Below are 23,240 nucleotides of genomic sequence, written 5' to 3'. Positions count from 1 at the left end.
ATTTGATAGGAGTCCCAGGATTCCTGTGGCACTTGGAAAGGGACACTTGGTCTCCCGCCTCAGCTGGAGAGGCGTCCCAATTGCCCTGCCAAGCCTCGAGGAGAATCCAGAGTTGTCCCTCGCAACTAGGCAGGAGTCCTGACGTCGCTGAAGAAACACGTGGGTGGAAGGGCCATCCCCGTCGTAACTCGAGAATATACCCCAGGTTCCCGCCGCAACTCGAGAAAAACCATGAGACTTCCCCCTCGCCGCGAGATGAGGCCCGATTCCCCTGCACTGCGTGCAGAGCAATTCTGTGTTGCACATCACACATGAAAGGAGCCTTGATTTCCTTGATGGCACTCCAGAGAAACCCCAAGAACACTGTTTCAAGGCTAGAGGGATCCTGAGGTCACTGTAGCAACAGGAAAGAGCTCCGTGGACCAAAAATCAACTCAAGATGAGAGGTTAGTCCCTGGCTTCGACTCCAGAGGAATACCACCTTACCACAAGCACCTCAAGCGGAGGCTTCTCTCAGCTCTAGGTATGTGAGAGGGACCCTGAGTTTGCGGCCTCAAGTGGAATGGACACCGCGATGCCCTGACTCGAAATAAGGCTGGATATCCCTGCAGTGACTGGAATGCAGGCTCGTCTTGCATCTCCCAAGACGAAAGGGTGTCTGAATCCCCTGTGGAGACCACAGAGAAAGACCTAGTTCCCCACCTCATCGCGACAGGAGGCCTCAAATCCTTTGAAAACCTCAGAGGTAAGCGGAGATCAGTGCCTCCAAAGGAGACGATGCCTGACTCCTCGTGAAACTTGATAGGAGACCCAGGATTCCTGTGGCACGTGGAAAGGGACACTTGGTCTCCCGTCTCAGCTGGAGAGGCGTCCCAATTGCCCTGCCAAGCCTCGAGGAGAATCCCGAGTTGTCCCTCGCAACCAGGCAGGAGTCCTGACATGGCTGAACACACACGTGTGTGGAAGGGCCATCCCCATTGTAACTCGAGAATATACCCCAAGTTCCCGCCGCAACTCGAGAAAAACCATGAGACTTCCCCTTCGCCGCAAAATGAGGCCCGATTCCCCTGCACTGCGTGCAGAGCAATTCCGTCTTGCACATCAGACATGAAAGGAACCTTGATTTCCTTGATGGCACTCCAGAGAAACCCCAAGAACACTGTTTCAAGGCTAGAGGGATCCTGAGGTCACTGTAGCAACACGAAAGAGCTCCGTGGACCAAGAATCAACACGAGATGAGAGGTTAGTCCCTGGCTTCGACTCCAGAGGAATACCACCTTACCACAAGCACCTCAAGAGGAGGCTTCTCTCAGCTCTAGGTATGTGAGAGGGACCCTGAGTTTGCGGCCTCAAGTGGAATGGACACCGCGATGCCCTGACTCGAAATAAGGCCGGATATCCCTGCAGTGACTTGAATGCAGGTTCGTCTTGCATCTCCCAAGAAGAAAGGATGTCTGAATCCCCTGTGGAGACCACAGAGAAACACCTAGTTCCCCACCTCATCGCGACCGGAGGCCTCACATCCTTTGAAAACTCCAGAGGTACGCGGAGATCAGTGCCTCCAAAGGAGACGATGCCTGACTCCTCGTGAAACTTGATAGGAGTCCCAGGATTCTTGTGGCACGTGGAAAGGGACCCTTGGTCTCCCGCCTCAGCTGGAGAGGCGTTCCAATTGCCCTGCCAAGCCTCGAGGAGAATCCCGAGTTGTCCCTCGCAACTAGGCAGGAGTCCTGACGTGGCTGAACGAACACGTGGGTGGAAGGGCCATACCCGTCGTAACTCGAGAATATACCCCAGGTTCCCGCCGCAACTCGAGAAAAACCATGAGACTTCCCCCTCGCCGCGAGATGAGGCCCGATTCCCCTGTACTGCGTGCAGAGCAATTCCGTCTTGCACATCACACATGAAAGGAGCCTTGATTTCCTTGATGGCACTCCAGAGAAACCCCAAGAACACTGTTTCAAGGATAGAGGGATCCTGAGGTCACTGTAGCAACACGAAAGAACTCTGTGGACCAAAAATCAACTCGAAAAGAGAGGTTAGTCCCTGGATTCGTCTCCAGAGGAATACCACCTTACCACAAGCACCTCAAGAGGAGGCTTCTCTCAGCTCTAGGTATGTGAGAGGGACCCTGAGTTTGCGGCCTTAAGTGGAATGGACACCGCGATGCCCTGACTCGAAATAAGGCCGGATATCCCTGCAGTGACTTCAATGCAGTCTCGTCTTGCATCTCCCAAGACGAAAGGATGTCTGAATCCCCTGTGGAAAGCACAGAGAAAGACTTAGTTTCCCACCTCATCGCGACCGATAGCCTCACATCCTTTGAAAACTCCAGAGGTACGCGGAGATCAGTGCCTCCAAAGGAGCCGATGCCTGACTTCTCGTGAAACTTGATAGGAGTCCCAGGATTCCTGTGGCACTTGGAAAGGGACACTTGGTCTCCCGCCTCAGCTGGAGAGGCGTCCCAATTGCCCTGCCAAGCCTCGAGGAGAATCCAGAGTTGTCCCTCGCAACTAGGCAGGAGTCCTGACGTCGCTGAAGAAACACGTGGGTGGAAGGGCCATCCCCGTCGTAACTCGAGAATATACCCCAGGTTCCCGCCGCAACTCGAGAAAAACCATGAGACTTCCCCCTCGCCGCGAGATGAGGCCCGATTCCCCTGCACTGCGTGCAGAGCAATTCCGTGTTGCACATCACACATGAAAGGAGCCTTGATTTCCTTGATGGCACTCCAGAGAAACCCCAAGAACACTGTTTCAAGGCTAGAGGGATTCTGAGGTCACTGTAGCAACACGAAAGAGCTCCGTGGGCCAAAAATCAACTCGAGATGAGAGGTTAGTCCCTGGCTTCGACTCCAGAGGAATACCACCTTACCACAAGCACCTCAAGAGGAGGCTTCTCTCAGCTCTAGGTATGTGAGAGGGACCCTGAGTTTGCGGCCTCAAGTGGAATGGACACCGCGATGCCCTGACGCGAAATAAGGCTGGATATCCCTGCAGTGACTTGAATGCAGGCTCATCTTGCTTCTCTCAAGATGAAAGGATGTCTGAATCCCCTGTGGAGACCACAGAGAAAGACCTAGTTCCCCACCTCATCGCGACCGGAGGCCTCACATCCTTTGAAAACTCCAGAGGTATGCGGAGATCAGTGCCTCCAAAGGAGACGATGCCTGACTCCTCGTGAAACTTGATAGGAGTCCCAGGATTCCTGTGGCACGTGGAAAGGGACCCTTGGTCTCCCGCCTCACCTGGAGAGGCGTCCCAATTGCCTTGCCAAGCCTCGAGGAGAATCCCGAGTTGTGTCTCACAACTAGGCAAGAGTCCTGACGTGGCTGAACAAACACGTGTGTGGAAGGGCCATCCCCGTCGTAACTCGAGAATATACCCCAGGTTCCCGCCGCAACTCGAGAAAAACCATGAGACTTCCCCCTCTCCGCGAGATGAGGCCCGATTCCCCTGCACTGCGTGCAGAGCAATTCCGTGTTGCACATCACACATGAAAGGAGCCTTGATTTCCTTGATGGCACTCCAGAGAAACCCCAAGAACACTGTTTCAAGGCTAGAGGGATCCTGAGGTCACTGTAGCAACACGAAAGTGCTCCGTGGACCAAAAATCAACTCGAGATGAGAGGTTAGTCACTGGCTTCGACTCCAGAGGAATACCACCTTACCACAAGCACCTCAAGAGGAGGCTTCTCTCAGCTCTAGGTATGTGAGAGGGACCCTGAGTTTGCGGCCTCAAGTGGAATGGACACTGCGATGCCCTGACTCGAAATAAGGCCGGATATCCCTGCAGTGACTGGAATGCAGGCTCGTCTTGACTCTCCCAAGACGAAAGGGTGTCTTAATCCCCTGTGGAGACCACAGAGAAAGACCTAGTTCCCCACCTCATCGCGACAGGAGGCCTCATATCCTTTGAAAACTCCAGAGGTACGCGGAGATCAGTGCCTCCAAAGGAGACGATGCCTGACTCCTCGTGAAACTTGATAGGAGTCCCAGGATTCTTGTGGCACGTGGAAAGCGACCGTTGGTCTCCCGCCTCAGCTGGAGAGGCGTTCCAATTGCCCTGCCAAGCCTCGAGGAGAATCCCGAGTTGTCCCTCGCAACTAGGCAGGAGTCCTGACGTGGCTGAACAAACACGTGGGTGGAAGGGCCATCCCCATCGAAACTCGAGAATATACCCCAGGTTCCCACCGCAACTCGAGAAAAACCATGAGACTTCCCCCTCGCCGCGAGATGAGGCCCGATTCCCCTGCACTGCGTGCAGAGCAATTCCGTGTTGCACATCACACATGAAAGGAGCCTTGATTTCCTTGATGGCACTCCAGAGAAACCCCAAGAACACTGTTTCAAGGATAGAGGGATCCTGAGGTCACTGTAGCAACACGACAAAGCTCCGTGGGCCAAAAATCAACTCGAGATGAGAGGTTAGTCCCTGGCTTCGACTCCAGAGGAATACCACCTTACCACAAGCACCTCAAGAGGAGGCTTCTCTCAGCTCTAGGTATGTGAGAGGGATCCTGAGTTTGCGGCCTCAAGTGGAATGGACACCGCGATGCCCTGACTCGAAATAAGGCCGGATATCCCTGCAGTGACTTGAATGCAGGCTCGTCTTGCTTCTCCCAAGAAGAAAGCATGTCTGAATCCCTTCTGGAGACCACAGAGAAACACCTAGTTCCCCACCTCATCGCGACCGGAGGCCTCACATCCTTTGAAAACTCCAGAGGTACGCGGAGATCAGTGCCTCCAAAGGAGACGATGCCTGACTCCTCGTGAAACTTGATAGGAGTCCCAGGATTCTTGTGGCACGTGGAAAGGGACCCTTGGTCTCCCGCCTCAGCTGGAGAGGCGTTCCAATTGCCCTGCCAAGCCTCGAGGAGAATCCCGAGTTGTCCCTCGCAACTAGGCAGGAGTCCTGACGTGGCTGAACAAACACGTGGGTGGAAGGGCCATCCCCGTCGTAACTCGAGAATATACCCCAGGTTCCCGCCGCAACTCGAGAAAAACCATGAGACTTCCCCCTCGATGCGAGATGAGGCCCGATTCCCCTGTACTGCGTGCAGAGCAATTCCGTCTTGCACATCACACATGAAAGGAGCCTTGATTTCCTTGATGGCACTCCAGAGAAACCCCAAGAACACTGTTTCAAGGATAGAGGGATCCTGAGGTCACTGTAGCAACACGAAAGAACTCTGTGGACCAAAAATCAACTCGAAAAGAGAGGTTAGTCCCTGGATTCGTCTCCAGAGGAATACCACCTTACCACAAGCACCTCAAGAGGAGGCTTCTCTCAGCTCTAGGTATGTGAGAGGGACCCTGAGTTTGCGGCCTCAAGTGGAATGGACACCGCGATGCCCTGACTCGAAATAAGGCCGGATATCCCTGCAGTGACTTCAATGCAGGCTCGTCTTGCATCTCCCAGGACGAAAGGATGTCTGAATCCCCTGTGGAAAGCACAGAGAAAGACTCCGTTCCCCACCTCATCACGACCGATAGCCTCACATCCTTTGAAAACTCCAGAGGTACGCGGAGATCAGTGCCTCCAAAGGAGCCGATGCCTGACTTCTCGTGAAACTTGATAGGAGTCCCAGGATTCCTGTGGCACTTGGAAAGGGACACTTGGTCTCCCGCCTCAGCTGGAGAGGCGTCCCAATTGCCCTGCCAAGCCTCGAGGAGAATCCAGAGTTGTCCCTCGCAACTAGGCAGGAGTCCTGACGTCGCTGAAGAAACACGTGGGTGGAAGGGCCATCCCCGTCGTAACTCGAGAATATACCCCAGGTTCCCGCCGCAACTCGAGAAAAACCATGAGACTTCCCCCTCGCCGCGAGATGAGGCCCGATTCCCCTGCACTGCGTGCAGAGCAATTCCGTGTTGCACATCACACATGAAAGGAGCCTTGATTTCCTTGATGGCACTCCAGAGAAACCCCAAGAACACTGTTTCAAGGCTAGAGGGATCCTGAGGTCACTGTAGCAACACGAAAGAGCTCCGTGGGCCAAAAATCAACTCGAGATGAGAGGTTAGTCCCTGGCTTCGACTCCAGAGGAATACCACCTTACCACAAGCACCTCAAGAGGAGGCTTCTCTCAGCTCTAGGTATGTGAGAGGGACCCTGAGTTTGCGGCCTCAAGTGGAATGGACACCGCGATGCCCTGACGCGAAATAAGGCTGGATATCCCTGCAGTGACTTGAATGCAGGCTCATCTTGCATCTCTCAAGATGAAAGGATGTCTGAATCCCCTGTGGAGACCACAGAGAAAGACCTAGTTCCCCACCTCATCGCGACCGGAGGCCTCACATCCTTTGAAAACTCCAGAGGTATGCGGAGATCAGTGCCTCCAAAGGAGACGATGCCTGACTCCTCGTGAAACTTGATAGGAGTCCCAGGATTCCTGTGGCACGTGGAAAGGGACACTTGGTCTCCCGCCTCACCTGGAGAGGCGTCCCAATTGCCTTGCCAAGCCTCGAGGAGAATCCCGAGTTGTGTCTCACAACTAGGCAAGAGTCCTGACGTGGCTGAACAAACACGTGTGTGGAAGGGCCATCCCCGTCGTAACTCGAGAATATACCCCAGGTTCCCGCCGCAACTCGAGAAAAACCATGAGACTTCCCCCTCGCCGCGAGATGAGGCCTGATTCCCCTGCACTGCGTGCAGAGCAATTCCGTGTTGCACATCACACATGAAAGGAGCCTTGATTTCCTTGATGGCACTCCAGAGAAACCCCAAGAACACTGTTTCAAGGCTAGAGGGATCCTGAGGTCACTGTAGCAACACGAAAGTGCTCCGTGGACCAAAAATCAACTCGAGATGAGAGGTTAGTCCCTGGCTTCGACTCCAGAGGAATACCACCTTACCACAAGCACCTCAAGAGGAGGCTTCTCTCAGCTCTAGGTATGTGAGAGGGACCCTGAGTTTGTGGCCTCAAGTGGAATGGACACGGCGATGCCCTGACTCGAAATAAGGCCGGATATCCCTGCAGTGACTGGAATGCAGGCTCGTCTTGCATCTACCAAGACGAAAGGGTGTCTGAATCCCCTGTGGAGACCACAGAGAAAGACCTAGTTCCCCACCTCATCGCGACAGGAGGCCTCATATCCTTTGAAAACTCCAGAGGTACGCGGAGATCAGTGCCTCCAAAGGAGACGATGCCTGAGTCCTCGTGAAACTTGATAGGAGTCCCAGGATTCTTGTGGCACGTGGAAAGGGACCCTTGGTCTCCCGCCTCAGCTGGAGAGGCGTTCCAATTGCCCTGCCAAGCCTCGAGGAGAATCCCGAGTTGTCCCTCGCAACTAGGCAGGAGTCCTGACGTGGCTGAACAAACACGTGGGTGGAAGGGCCATCCCCATCGAAACTCGAGAATATACCCCAGGTTCCCACCGCAACTCGAGAAAAACCATGAGACTTCCCCCTCGCCGCGAGATGAGGCCCGATTCCCCTGCACTGCGTGCAGAGCAATTCCGTGTTGCACATCACACATGAAAGGAGCCTTGATTTCCTTGATTGCACTCCAGAGAAACCCCAAGAACACTGTTTCAAGGATAGAGGGATCCTGAGGTCACTGTAGCAACACGACAAAGCTCCATGGGCCAAAAATCAACTCGAGATGAGAGGTTAGTCCCTGGCTTCGACTCCAGAGGAATACCACCTTACCACAAGCACCTCAAGAGGAGGCTTCTCTCAGCTCTAGGTATGTGAGAGGGATCCTGAGTTTGCGGCCTCAAGTGGAATGGACACCGCGATGCCCTGACTCGAAATAAGGCCGGATATCCCTGCAGTGACTTGAATGCAGGCTCGTCTTGCTTCTCCCAAGAAGAAAGCATGTCTGAATCCCTTCTGGAGACCACAGAGAAACACCTAGTTCCCCACCTCATCGCGACCGGAGGCCTCACATCCTTTGAAAACTCCAGAGGTACGCGGAGATCAGTGCCTCCAAAGGAGACGATGCCTGACTCCTCGTGAAACTTGATAGGAGTCCCAGGATTCTTGTGGCACGTGGAAAGGGACCCTTGGTCTCCCGCCTCAGCTGGAGAGGCGTTCCAATTGCCCTGCCAAGCCTCGAGGAAAATCCCGAGTTGTCCCTCGCAACTAGGCAGGAGTCCTGACGTGGCTGAACAAACACGTGGGTGGAAGGGCCATCCCCGTCGTAACTCGAGAATATACCCCAGGTTCCCGCCACAACTCGAGAAAAACCATGAGACTTCCCCCTCGCCGCGAGATGAGGCCCGATTCCCCTGTACTGCGTGCAGAGCAATTCCGTCTTGCACATCACACATGAAAGGAGCCTTGATTTCCTTGATGGCACTCCAGAGAAACCCCAAGAACACTGTTTCAAGGATAGAGGGATCCTGAGGTCACTGTAGCAACACGAAAGAACTCTGTGGACCAAAAATCAACTCGAAAAGAGAGGTTAGTCCCTGGATTCGTCTCCAGAGGAATACCACCTTACCACAAGCACCTCAAGAGGAGGCTTCTCTCAGCTCTAGGTATGTGAGAGGGACCCTGAGTTAGCGGCCTCAAGTGGAATGGACACCGCGATGCCCTGACTCGAAATAAGGCCGGATATCCCTGCAGTGACTTCAATGCAGGCTCGTCTTGCATCTCCCAGGACGAAAGGATGTCTGAATCCCCTGTGGAAAGCACAGAGAAAGGCTCAGTTCCCCACCTCATCACGACCGATAGCCTCACATCCTTTGAAAACTCCAGAGGTACGCGGAGATCAGTGCCTCCAAAGGAGACGATGCCTGACTCCTCGTGAAATTTGATAGGAGTCCCAGGATTCCTGTGGCACTTGGAAAGGGACACTTGGTCTCCCGCCTCAGCTGGAGAGGCGTCCCAATTGCCCTGCCAAGCCTCGAGGAGAATCCAGAGTTGTCCCTCGCAACTAGGCAGGAGTCCTGACGTCGCTGAAGAAACACGTGGGTGGAAGGGCCATCCCCGTCGTAACTCGAGAATATACCCCAGGTTCCCGCCGCAACTCGAGAAAAACCATGAGACTTCCCCCTCGCCGCGAGATGAGGCCCGATTCCCCTGCACTGCGTGCAGAGCAATTCTGTGTTGCACATCACACATGAAAGGAGCCTTGATTTCCTTGATGGCACTCCAGAGAAACCCCAAGAACACTGTTTCAAGGCTAGAGGGATCCTGAGGTCACTGTAGCAACAGGAAAGAGCTCCGTGGACCAAAAATCAACTCGAGATGAGAGGTTAGTCCCTGGCTTCGACTCCAGAGGAATACCACCTTACCACAAGCACCTCAAGCGGAGGCTTCTCTCAGCTCTAGGTATGTGAGAGGGACCCTGAGTTTGCGGCCTCAAGTGGAATGGACACCGCGATGCCCTGACTCGAAATAAGGCCGGATATCCCTGCAGTGACTGGAATGCAGGCTCGTCTTGCATCTCCCAAGACGAAAGGGTGTCTGAATCCCCTGTGGAGACCACAGAGAAAGACCTAGTTCCCCACCTCATCGCGACAGGAGGCCTCAAATTCTTTGAAAACCTCAGAGGTATGCGGAGATCAGTGCCTCCAAAGGAGACGATGCCTGACTCCTCGTGAAACTTGATAGGAGTCCCAGGATTCTTGTGGCACGTGGAAAGGGACCCTTGGTCTCCCGCCTCAGCTGGAGAGGCGTTCCAATTGCCCTGCCAAGCCTCGAGGAGAATCCCGAGTTGTCCCTCGCAACTAGGCAGGAGTCCTGACGTCGCTGAAGAAACACGTGGGTGGAAGGGCCATCCCCGTCGTAACTCGAGAATATACCCTAGGTTCCCGCCGCAACTCGAGAAAAACCATGAGACTTCCCCCTCGCCGCGAGATGAGGCCCGATTCCCCTGCACTGCATGCAGAGCAATTCCGTGTTGTACATCACACATGAAAGGAGCCTTGATTTCCTTGATGGCACTCCAGAGAAACCCCAAGAACACTGTTTCAAGGCTAGAGGGATCCTGAGGTCACTGTAGCAACACGAAAGAGCTCCGTGGGCCAACAATCAACTCGAGATGAGAGGTTAGTCCCTGGCTTCGACTCCAGAGGAATACCACCTTACCACAAGCACCTCAAGAGGAGGCTTCTCTCAGCTCTAGGTATGTGAGAGGGACCCTGAGTTTGCGGCCTCAAGTGGAATGGACACCGCGATGCCCTGACGCGAAATAAGGCCGGATATCCCTGCAGTGACTTGAATGCAGGCTCGTCTTGCATCTCCCAAGATGAAAGGATGTCTGAATCCCCTGTGGAGACCACAGAGAAAGACCTAGTTCCCCACCTCATCGCGACCGGAGGCCTCACATCCTTTGAAAACTCCAGAGGTATGCGGAGATCAGTGCCTCCAAAGGAGACGATGCCGGACTCCTCGTGAAACTTGATAGGAGTCCCAGGATTCCTGTGGCACGTGGAAAGGGACCCTTGGTCTCCTGCCTCAGCTGGAGAGGCGTCCCAATCGCCTTGCCAAGCCTCGAGGAGAATCCCGAGTTGTGTCTCGCAACTAGGCAGGAGTCCGGACATGGCTGAACAAACACGTGTGTGGAAGGGCCATCCCCGTCGTAACTCGAGAATATACCCCAGGTTCCCGCCGCAACTCGAGAACAACCATGAGACTTCCCCCTCGCCGCGAGATGTGGCCCGATTCCCCTGCACTGCGTGCAGAGCAATTCCGTGTTGCACATCACACATGAAAGGAGCCTTGATTTCCTTGATGGCACTCCAGAGAAACCCCAAGAACACTGTTTCAAGGCTAGAGGGATCCTGAGGTCACTGTAGCAACACGGAAGAGCTCCGTGGGCCAAAAATCAACTCGAGATGAGAGGTTAGTCCCTGGTTTCGACTCCAGAGGAATACCACCTTACCACAAGCACCTCAAGAGGAGGCTTCTCTCAGCTCTAGGTATGTGAGAGGGACCCTGAGTTTGCGGCCTCAAGTGGAATGGACACCGCGATGCCCTGACGCGAAATAAGGCTGGATATCCCTGCAGTGACTTGAATGCAGGCTCGTCTTGCATCTCCCAAGATGAAAGGATGTCTGAATCCCCTGTGGAGACCACAGAGAAAGACCTAGTTCCCCACCTCATCGCGACCGGAGGCCTCACATCCTTTGAAAACTCCAGAGGTACGCGGAGATCAGTGCCTCCAAAGGAGACGATGCCTGACTCCTCGTGAAACTTGATAGGAGTCCCAGGATTCCTGTGGCACGTGGAAAGGGACCCTTGGTCTCCCGCCTCAGCTGGAGAGGCGTCCCAATTGCCTTGCCAAGCCTCGAGGAGAATCCCGAGTTGTGTCTCGCAACTAGGCAAGAGTCCTGACGTGGCTGAACAAACACGTGTGTGGAAGGGCCATCCCCGTCGTAACTCGAGAATATACCCCAGGTTCCCGCCGCAACTCGAGAAAAACCATGAGACTTCCCCCTCGCCGCGAGATGAGGCCCGATTCCCCTGCACTGCGTGCAGAGCAATTCCGTGTTGCACATCACACATGAAAGGAGCCTTGATTTCCTTCATGGCACTCCAGAGAAATCCCAAGAACACTGTTTCAAGGCTAGAGGGATCCTGAGGTCACTGTAGCAACACGAAAGAACTCTGTGGACCAAAAATCAACTCGAGATGAGAGGTTAGTCCCTGGCTTCGACTCCTGAGGAATACCACCTTACCAGAAGCACCTCAAGAGGAGGCTTCTCTCAGCTCTAGGTATGTGAGAGGGACCCTGAGTTTGCGGCCTCAAGTGGAATGGACACCGTGATGCTCTGACTCGAAATAAGGCCGGATATCCCTGCAGTGACTGGAATGCAGGCTCGTCTTGCATCTCCCAAGACGAAAGGGTGTCTGAATCCCCTGTGGAGACCACAGAGAAAGACCTAGTTCCCCACCTCATCGCGACAGGAGGCCTCAAATCCTTTGAAAACTCCAGAGGTATGCGGAGATCAGTGCCTCCAAAGGAGACGATGCCTGACTCCTCGTGAAACTTCATAGGAGACCCAGGATTCTTGTGGCACGTGGAAAGGGACCCTTGGTCTCCCGCCTCAGCTGGAGAGGCGTCCCAATTGCCCTGCCAAGCCTCGAGGAGAATCCCGAGTTGTCCCTCGCAACTAGGCAGGAGTCCTGATGTGGCTGAACAAACACGTGGGTGAAAGGGCCATCCCCGTCGTAACTCGAGAATATACCCCAGGTTCCCGCCGCAACTCGAGAAAAACCATGAGACTTCCCCCTCGATGCGAGATGAGGCCCGATTCCCCTGCACTGCGTGCAGAGCAATTCCGTGTTGCACATCACACATGAAAGGAGCCTTGATTTCCTTGATGGCACTCCAGAGAAACCCCAAGAACACTGTTTCAAGGCTAGAGGGATCCTGAGGTCACTGTAGCAACACGAAAGAGCTACGAGGGCCAAAAATCAACTCGAGATGAGATGTTAGTCCCTGGCTTCGACTCCAGAGGAATACCACCTTACCACAAGCACCTCAAGAGGAGGCTTCTCTCAGCTCTAGGTATGTGAGAGGGACCCTGAGTTTGCGGCCTCAAGTGGAATGGACACCGCGATGCCCTGACGCGAAATAAGGCTGGATATCCCTGCAGTGACTTGAATGCAGGCTCGTCTTGCATCTCCCAAGATGAAAGGATGTCTGAATCCCCTGTGGAGACCACAGAGAAAGACTTAGTTCCCCACCTCATCGCGACCGGAGGCCTCACATCCTTTGAAAACTCCAGAGGTACGCGGAGATCAGTGCCTCCAAAGGAGACGATGCCTGACTCCTCGTGAAACTTGATAGGAGTCCCAGGATTCCTGTGGCACGTGGAAAGGGACCCTTGGTCTCCCGCCTCAGCTGGAGAGGCGTCCCAATTGTCTTGCCAAGCCTCGAGGAGAATCCCGAGTTGTGTCTCGCAACTAGGCAAGAGTCCTGACGTGGCTGAACAAACACGTGTGTGGAAGGGCCATCCCCGTCGTAACTCGAGAATATACCCCAGGTTCCCGCCGCAACTCGAGAAAAAACATGAGACTTCCCCCTCGCCGCGAGATGAGGCCCGATTCCACTGCACTGCGTGCACAGCAATTCTGTGTTGCACATCACACATGACAGGAGCCTTGATTTCCTTCATGGCACTCCAGAGAAACCCCAAGAACACTGTTTCAAGGCTAGAGGGATCCTGAGGTCACTGTAGCAACACGAAAGAGCTCCGTGGACCAAAAATCAACTCGAGATGAGAGGTTAGTCCCTGGCTTCGACTCCAGAGGAATACCACCTTACCACAAGCACCTCAAGAGGAGGCTTCTCTCAGCTCTAGGTATGTGAGAGGGACCCTGAGTTTGCGGCCTCAAGTGGAATGGACACCGCGATGCCCTGACTCGAAATAAGGCCGGATATCCCTGCAGTGACTGGAATGCAGGCTCGTCTTGCATCTCCCAAGACGAAAGGGTGTCTGAATCCCCTGTGGAGACCACAGAGAAAGACCTAGTTCCCCACCTCATCGCGACAGGAGGCCTCACATCCTTTGAAAACTCCAGAGGTATGCGGAGATCAGTGCCTCCAAAGGAGACGATGGCTGACTCCTCGTGAAACTTGATAGGAGTCCGAGGATTCCTGTGGCACGTGGAAAGGGACCCTTGGTCTCCCGTCTCAGCTGGAGAGGCGTCCCAATTGCCCTGCAAAGCTTCGAGGAGAATCCCGAGTTGTCCCTCGCAACTAGGCAGGAGTCCTGACATGGCTGAACACACACGTGTGTGGAAGGGCCATCCCCGTCGTAACTCGAGAATATACCCCAGGTTCCCGCCGCAACTCGAGAAAAACCATGAGACTTCCCCCTCGCCGCGAGATGAGGCCCGATTCCCCTGCACTGCGTGCAGAGCAATTCTGTGTTGCACATCACACATGAAAGGAGCCTTGATTTCCTTCATGGCACTCCAGAGAAACCCCAAGAACACTGTTTCAAGGCTAGAGGGATCCTGAGGTCACTGTAGCAACACGAAAGAGCTCCGTGGACCAAAAATCAACTCGAGATGAGAGGTTAGTCCCTGGCTTCGACTCCAGAGGAATACCACCTTACCACAAGCACCTCAAGAGGAGGCTTCTCTCAGCTCTAGGTATGTGAGAGGGACCCTGAGTTTGTGGCCTCAAGTGGAATGGACACCGCGATGCCCTGACTCGAAATAAGGCTGGATATCCCTGCAGTGACTGGAATGCAGGCTCGTCTTGCATCTCCCAAGACGAAAGGGTGTCTGAATCCCCTGTGGAGACCACAGAGAAAGACCTAGTTCCCCACCCCATCGCGACAGGAGGCCTCAAATCCTTTGAAAACTCCAGAGGTATGCGGAGATCAGTGCCTCCAAAGGAGACGATGCCTGACTCCTCGTGAAACTTGATAGGAGACCCAGGATTCCTGTGGCACGTGGAAAGGGACACTTGGTCTCCCGTCTCAGCTGGAGAGGCATCCCAATTGCCCTGCAAAGCCTCGAGGAGAATCCAGAGTTGTCCCTCGCAACTAGGCAGGAGTCCTGACGTCGCTGAAGAAACACGTGGGTGGAAGGGCCATCCCCGTCGTAACTCGAGAATATACCCCAGGTTCCCGCCGCAACTCGAGAAAAACCATGAGACTTCCCCCTCGCCGCGAGATGAGGCCCGATTCCCCTGCACTGCGAGCAGAGCAATTCCGTGTTGCACATCACACATGAAAGGAGCCTTGATTTCCTTGATGGCACTCCAGAGAAACCCCAAGAACACTGTTTCAAGGCTAGAGGGATCCTGAGGTCACTGTAGCAACACGAAAGAGCTCCGTGGACCAAGAATCAACACGAGATGAGAGGTTAGTCCCTGGCTTCGACTCCTGAGGAATACCACCTTACCACAAGCACCTCAAGAGGAGACTTCTCTCAGCTCTAGGTATGTGAGAGGGATCCTGAGTTTGCGGCCTCAAGTGGAATGGACAGCACGATGCCCTGACTCGAAATAAGGCCGGATATCCCTGCAGTGACTTGAATGCAGGCTCGTCTTGCATCTCCCAAGAAGAAAGGATGTCTGAATCCCCTGTGGAGACCACAGAGAAACACCTAGTTCCCCACGTCATCGCGACCGGCGGCCTCACATCCTTTGAAAACTCCAGAGGTACGCGGAGATCAGTGCCTCCAAAGAGACGATGCCTGACTCCTCGTGAAAATTGATAGGAGTCCCAGGATTCCTGTGGCACGTGGAAAGGGACCCTTGGTCTCCCGCCTCAGCTGGAGAGGCGTCCCAATTGCCTTGCCAAGCCTTGAGGAGAATACCGAGTTGTGTCTCGCAACTAGGCAGGAGTCCTGATGTGGCTGAACAAACACTTGGGTGGAAGGGCCATCCCCGTCGTAACTCGAGAACATACCCCAGGTTCCCGCCGCAACTCGAGAAAAACCATGAGACTTCCCACTCGACGCGAGATGAGGCCCGATTCCCCTGTACTGCGTGCAGAGCAATTCCGTGTTGCACATCACACATGAAAGGAGCCTTGATTTCCTTGATGGCACTCCAGAGAAACCCCAAGAACACTGTTTCAAGGCTAGAGGGATCCTGAGGTCACTGTAGCAACACGAAAGAACTCTGTGGACCAAAAATCAACTCGAAAAGAGAGGTTAGTCCCTGGATTCGTCTCCAGAGGAATAGCACCTTACCACAAGCACCTCAAGAGGAGGCTTCTCTCAGCTCTAGGTATGTGAGAGGGACCCTGAATTTGCGGCCTCAAGTGGAATGGACACCGCGATGCCCTGACTCGAAATAAGGCCGGATATCCCTGCAGTGACTTCAATGCAGGCTCGTCTTGCATCTCCCAGGACGAAAGGATGTCTGAATCCCCTGTGGAAAGCACAGAGAAAGACTTTGTTCCCCTCCTCATCGCGACCGATAGCCTCACATCCTTTGAAAACTCCAGAGGTACGCGGAGATCAGTGCCTCCAAAGGAGACGATGCCTGACTCCTCGTGCAACTTGATAGAAGTCCCAGGATTCCTGTGGCACGTGGAAAGGGACACTTGCTCTCAACCCTCAGCTGGAGAGGCGTCCAAATTGCCCTGCCAAGCCTCGAGGAGAATCCAGAGTTGTCCCTCGCAACTAGGCAGGAGTCCTGACGTCGCTGAAGAAACACGTGGGTGGAAGGGCCATCCCCGTCGTAACTCGAGAATATACCCCAGGTTCCCGCCGCAACTCGAGAAAAACCATGAGACTTCCCCCTCGCCGCGAGATGAGGCCCGATTCCCCTGCACTGCGTGCAGAGCAATTCTGTGTTGCACATCACACATGAAAGGAGCCTTGATTTCCTTCATGGCACTCCAGAGAAACCCCAAGAACACTGTTTCAAGGCTAGAGGGATCCTGAGGTCACTGTAGCAACACGAAAGAGCTCCGTGGACCAAAAATCAACTCGAGATGAGAGGTTAGTCCCTGGCTTCGACTCCAGAGGAATACCACCTTACCACAAGCACCTCAAGAGGAGGCTTCTCTCAGCTCTAGGTATGTGAGAGGGACCCTGAGTTTGCGGCCTCAAGTGGAATGGACACCGCGATGCCCTGACTCGAAATAAGGCCGGATATCCCTGCAGTGACTGGAATGCAGGCTCGTCTTGCATCTCCCAAGAGGAAAGGGTGTCTGAATCCCCTGTGGAGACCACAGAGAAAGACCTAGTTCCCCACCTCATCGCGACAGGAGGCCTCACATCCTTTGAAAATTCCAGAGGTACGCGGAGATCAGTGCCTCCAAAGGAGACGATGCCTGACTCCTCGTGAAACTTGATAGGAGTCCCAGGATTCCTGTGGCACGTGGAAAGGGACCCTTGGTCTCCCGCCTCAGCTGGAGAGGCGTCCCAATTGCCTTGCCAAGCCTCGAGGAGAATCCCGAGTTGTGTCTCGCAACTAGGCAAGAGTCCTGACGTGGCTGAACAAACACGTGTGTGGAAGGGCCTTCCCCGTCGTAACTCGAGAATATACCCCAGGTTCCCGCCGCAACTCGAGAAAAAACATGAGACTTCCCCCTCGCCGCGAGATGAGGCCCGATTCCCCTGCACTGCATGCAGAGCAATTCTGTGTTGCACATCACACATGACAGGAGCCTTGATTTCCTTCATGGCACTCCAGAGAAACCCCAAGAACACTGTTTCAAGGCTAGAGGGATCCTGAGGTCACTGTAGCAACACGAAAGAGCTCCGTGGACCAAAAATCAACTCGAGATGAGAGGTTAGTCCCTGGCTTCGACTCCAGAGGAATACCACCTTACCACAAGCACCTCAAGAGGAGGCTTCTCTCAGCTCTAGGTATGTGAGAGGGACCCTGAGTTTGCGGCCTCAAGTGGAATGGACACCGCGATGCCCTGACTCGAAATAAGGCCGGATATCCCTGCAGTGACTGGAATGCAGGCTCGTCTTGCATCTCCCAAGACGAAAGGGTGTCTGAATCCCCTGTGGAGACCACAGAGAAAGACATAGTTCCCCACCTCATCGCGACAGGAGGCCTCACATCCTTTGAAAACTCCAGAGTTATGCGGAGATCAGTGCCTCGAAAGGAGACGATGCCTGACTCCTCGTGAAACTTGATAGGAGTCCGAGGATTACTGTGGCACGTGGAAAGGGACCCTTGGTCTCCCGTCTCAGCTGGAGAGGCGTCCCAATTGCCCTGCAAAGCTTCGAGGAGAATCCCGAGTTGTCCCTTGCAACTAGGCAGGAGTCCTGACATGGCTGAACACACACGTGTGTGGAAGGGCCATCCCCGTCGTAACTCGAGAATATGCCCCAGGTTCCCGCCGCAACTCGAGAAAAACCATGAGACTTCCCCCTCGCCGCGAGATGAGGCCCGATTCCCCTGCACTGCGTGCAGAGCAATTCCGTGTTGCACATCACACATGAAAGGAGCCTTGATTTCCTTGATGGCACTCCAGAGAAACCCCAAGAACACTGTTTCAAGGCTAGAGGGATCCTGAGGTCACTGTAGCAACACGAAAGAGCTCCGTGGACCAAGAATCAACACGAGATGAGAGGTTAGTCCCTGGCTTCGACTCCTGAGGAATACCACCTTACCACAAGCACCTCAAGAGGAGGCTTCTCTCAGCTCTAGGTATGTGAGAGGGACCCTGAGTTTGCGGCCTCAAGTGGAATGGACACCGCGATGCCCTGACGCGAAATAAGGCTGGATATCCCTGCAGTGACTTGAATGCAGGCTCGTCTTGCATCTCCCAAGATGAAAGGATGTCTGAATCCCCTGTGGAGACCACAGAGAAAGACCTAGTTCCCCACCTCATCGCGACCGGAGGCCTCACATCCTTTGAAAACTCCAGAGGTACGCGGAGATCAGTGCCTCCAAAGGAGACGATGCCTGACTCCTCGTGAAACTTGATAGGAGTCCCAGGATTCCTGTGGCACGTGGAAAGGGACCCTTGGTCTCCCGCCTCAGCTGGAGAGGCATCCCAATTGCCCTGCAAAGCCTCGAGGAGAATCCCGAGTTGTCCCTCGCAACTAGGCAGGAGTCCTGACGTCGCTGAAGAAACACGTGGGTGGAAGGGCCATCCCCGTCGTAACTCGAGAATATACCCCAGGTTCCCGCCGCAACTCGAGAAAAACCATGAGACTTCCCCCTCGCCGCGAGATGAGGCCCGATTCCCCTGCACTGCGAGCAGAGCAATTCCGTGTTGCACATCACACATGAAAGGAGCCTTGATTTCCTTCATGGCACTCCAGAGAAACCCCAAGAACACTGTTTCAAGGCTAGAGGGATCCTGAGGTCACTGTAGCAACACGAAAGAGCTCCGTGGACCAAGAATCAACACGAGATGAGAGGTTAGTCCCTGGCTTCGACTCCTGAGGAATACCACCTTACCACAAGCACCTCAAGAGGAGGCTTCTCTCAGCTCTAGGTATGTGAGAGGGATCCTGAGTATGCGGCCTCAAGTGGAATGGACAGCGCGATGCCCTGACTCGAAATAAGGCCGGATATCCCTGCAGTGACTTGAATGCAGGCTCGTCTTGCATCTCCCAAGAAGAAAGGATGTCTGAATCCCCTGTGGAGACCACAGAGTAACACCTAGTTCCACACGTCATCGCGACCGGCGGCCTCACATCCTTTGAAAACTCCAGAGGTACGCGGAGATCAGTGCCTCCAAAGAGACGATGCCTGACTCCTCGTGAAAATTGATAGGAGTCCCAGGATTCCTGTGGCACGTGGAAAGGGACCCTTGGTCTCCCGCCTCAGCTGGAGAGGCGTCCCAATTGCCTTGCCAAGCCTTGAGGAGAATACCGAGTTGTGTCTCGCAACTAGGCAGGAGTCCTGACGTGGCTGAACAAACACTTGGGTGGAAGGGCCATCCCCGTCGTAACTCGAGAACATACCCCAGGTTCCCGCCGCAACTCGAGAAAAACCATGAGACTTCCCACTCGACGCGAGATGAGGCCCGATTCCCCTGTACTGCGTGCAGAGCAATTCCGTCTTGCACATCACACATGAAAGGAGCCTTGATTTCCTTGATGGCACTCCAGAGAAACCCCAAGAACACTGTTTCAAGGATAGAGGGATCCTGAGGTCACTGTAGCAACACGAAAGAACTCTGTGGACCAAAAATCAACTCGAAAAGAGAGGTTAGTCCCTGGATTCGTCTCCAGAGGAATACCACCTTACCACAAGCACCTCAAGAGGAGGCTTCTCTCAGCTCTAGGTATGTGAGAGGGACCCTGAATTTGCGGTCTCAAGTGGAATGGACACCGCGATGCCCTGACTCGAAATAAGGCCGGATATCCCTGCAGTGACTTCAATGCAGGCTCGTCTTGCATCTCCCAGGACGAAAGGATGTCTGAATCCCCTGTGGAAAGCACAGAGAAAGACTTTGTTCCCCTCCTCATCGCGACCGATAGCCTCACATCCTTTGAAAACTCCAGAGGTACGCGGAGATCAGTGCCTCCAAAGGAGACGATGCCTGCCTCCTCGTGCAACTTGATAGGAGTCCCAGGATTCCTGTGGCACGTGGAAAGGGACACTTGCTCTCAAGCCTCAGCTGGAGAGGCGTCCCAATTGCCCTGCCAAGCCTCGAGGAGAATCCAGAGTTGTCCCTCGCAACTATGCAGGAGTCCTGACGTCGCTGAAGAAACACGTGGGTGGAAGGGCCATCCCCGTCGTAACTCGAGAATATACCCCAGGTTCCTGCCGCAACTCGAGAAAAACCATGAGACTTCCCCCTCGCCGCGAGATGAGGCCCGATTTCCCTGCACTGCGTGCAGAGCAATTCCGTGTTGCACATCACACATGAAAGGAGCCTTGATTTCCTTGATGGCACTCCAGAGAAACCCCAAGAACACTGTTTCAAGGCCAGAGGGATCCTGAGGTCACTGTAGCAACACGAAAGAGCTCCGTGGGCCAAAAATCAACTCGAGATGAGAGGTTAGTCCCTGGCTTCGACTCCAGAGGAATACCACCTTACCACAAGCACCTCAAGAGGAGGCTTCTCTCAGCTCTAGGTATTTGAGAGGGACCCTGAGTTTGCGGCCTCAAGTGGAATGGACACCGTGATGCCCTGACGCGAAATAAGGCTGGATATCCCTGCAGTGACTTGAATGCAGGCTCGTCTTGCATCTCCGAAGATGAAAGGATGTCTGAATCCCCTGTGGAGACCACAGAGAAACACCTAGTTCCCCACCTCATCGCGACCGATAGCCTCACATCCTTTGAAAACTTCAGAGGTACGCGTAGATCAGTGCCTCCAAAGGTTACGATGCCTGACTCCTCGTGAAACTTGATAGGAGTCCCAGGATTCCTGTGGCACGTGGAAAGGGACCCTTGCTCTCCCGCCTCAGCTGGAGAGGCGTTCCAATTGCCCTGCCAAGCCTCGAGGAGAATCCCGAGTTGTCCCTCGCAACTAGGCAGGAGTCCTGACGTCGCTGAAGAAACACGTGGGTGGAAGGGCCATCCCCGTCGTAACTCGAGAATATACCCCAGGTTCCCGCCGCAACTCGAGAAAAACCATGAGACTTCCCCCTCGATGCGAGATGAGGCCCGATTCCCCTGTACTGCGTGCAGAGCAATTCCGTCTTGCACATCACACATGAAAGGAGCCTTGATTTCCTTGATGGCACTCCAGAGAAACCCCAAGAACACTGTTTCAAGGATAGAGGGATCCTGAGGTCACTGTAGCAACACAAAAGAACTCTGTGGACCAAAAATCAACTCGAAAAGATAGGTTAGTCCCTGGATTCGTCTCGAGAGGAATACCACCTTACCACAAGCACCTCAAGAGGAGGCTTCTCTCAGCTCTAGGTATGTGAGAGGGACCCTGAGTTTGCGGCCTCAAGTGGAATGGACACCGTGATGCCCTGACTCGAAATAAGGCCGGATATCCCTGCAGTGACTTCAATGCAGGCTCGTCTTGCATCTCCCAAGACGAAAGGATGTCAGAATCCCCTGTGGAAAGCACAGAGAAAGACTTAGTTCCCCACCTCATCGCGACCGGAGGCCTCACATCCTTTGAAAACTCCAGAGGTACGCGGAGATCAGTGCCTCCAAAGGAGACGATGCCTGACTTCTCGTGAAACTTGATAGGAGTCCCACCTTTCCTGTGGCACTTGGAAAGGGACACTTGGTCTCCCGCCTCAGCTGGAGAGGCGTCCCAATTGCCCTGCCAAGCCTCGAGGAGAATCCCGAGTTGTCCCTCGCAACTAGGCAGGAGTCCTGACGTCGCTGAAGAAACACGTGGGTGGAAAGGCCATCCCCGTCGTAACTCGAGCATATACACCAGGTTCCCGCCGCAACTCGAGAAAAACCATGAGACTTCCCCCTCGCTGCGAGATGAGGCCCGATTCCCCTGCACTGCGTGCAGAGCAATTCCGTGTTGCACATCACACATGAAAGGAGCCTTGATTTCCTTCATGGCACTCCAGAGAAGCCCCAAGAACACTGTTTCAAGGCTAGAGGGATCCTGAGGTCACTGTAGCAACACGAAAGAGCTCCATGGGCCAAAAATCAACTCGAGATGAGAGGTTAGTCCCTGGCTTCGACTCCCGAGGAATACCACCTTACCACAAGCACCTCAAGAGGAGGCTTCTCTCAGCTCTAGGTATGTGAGAGGGACCCTGAGTTTGCGGCCTCAAGTGGAATGGACACCGCGATTCCCTGACTCGAAATAAGGCCGGATATCCCTGCAGTGACTTGAATGCAGGCTCGTCTTGCATCTCCCAAGATGAAAGGATGTCTGAATCCCCTGTGGAGACCACAGAGAAAGACCTAGTTCCCCACCTCATCGTGACCGGAGGCCTCACATCCTTTGAAAACTCCAGAGGTACGCGGAGATCAGTGCCTCCAAAGGAGACGATGCCTGACTCCTCGTGAAACTTGATAGGAGTCCCAGGATTCCTGTGGCACGTGGAAAGGGACCCTTCATCTCCCGCCTCAGCTGGAGAGGCGTCCCAATTGCCTTGCCAAGCCTCGAGGAGAATCCCGAGTTGTGTCTCGCAACTAGGCAAGAGTCCTGACGTGGCTGAACAAACACGTGTGTGGAAGGGCCATCCCCGTCGTAACTCGAGAATATACCCCAGGTTCCCGCCGCAACTCGAGAAAAACCATGAGACTTCCCCCTCGCCGCGAGATGAGGCCCGATTCCCCTGCACTGCGTGCAGAGCAATTCTGTGTTGCACATCACACATGAAAGGAGCCTTGATTTCCTTCATGGCACTCCAGAGAAACCCCAAGAACACTGTTTCAAGGCTAGAGGGATCCTGAGGTCACTGTAGCAACACGAAAGAGCTCCGTGGACCAAAAATCAACTCGAGATGAGAGGTTAGTCCCTGGCTTCGACTCCAGAGGAATACCACCTTACCACAAGCACCTCAAGAGGAGGCTTCTCTCAGCTCTAGGTATGTGAGAGGGACCCTGAGTTTGGGGCCTCAAGTGGAATGGACACCGCGATGCCCTGACTCGAAATAAGGCCGGATATCCCTGCAGTGACTGGAATGCAGGCTCGTCTTGCATCTCCCAAGAGGAAAGGGTGTCTGAATCCCCTGTGGAGACCACAGAGAAAGACCTAGTTCCCCACCTCATCGCGACAGGAGGCCTCACATCCTTTGAAAACTCCAGAGGTATGCGGAGATCAGTGCCTCCAAAGGAGACGATGCCTGACTCCTCGTGAAACTTGATAGGAGTCCCAGGATTCCTGTGGCACGTGGAAAGGGACCCTTGGTCTCCCGTCTCAGCTGGAGAGGCGTCCCAATTGCCCTGCAAAGCTTCGAGGAGAATCCCGAGTTGTCCCTCGCAACTAGGCAGGAGTCCTGACATGGCTGAACACACA

This window comes from Cervus elaphus, chromosome 18, assembly GCF_910594005.1.
Source record: "Cervus elaphus chromosome 18, mCerEla1.1, whole genome shotgun sequence".
In the NCBI taxonomy this organism is placed as follows: domain Eukaryota; kingdom Metazoa; phylum Chordata; class Mammalia; order Artiodactyla; family Cervidae; genus Cervus; species Cervus elaphus.
Note: the sequence above shows the minus strand (reverse complement) of the source record.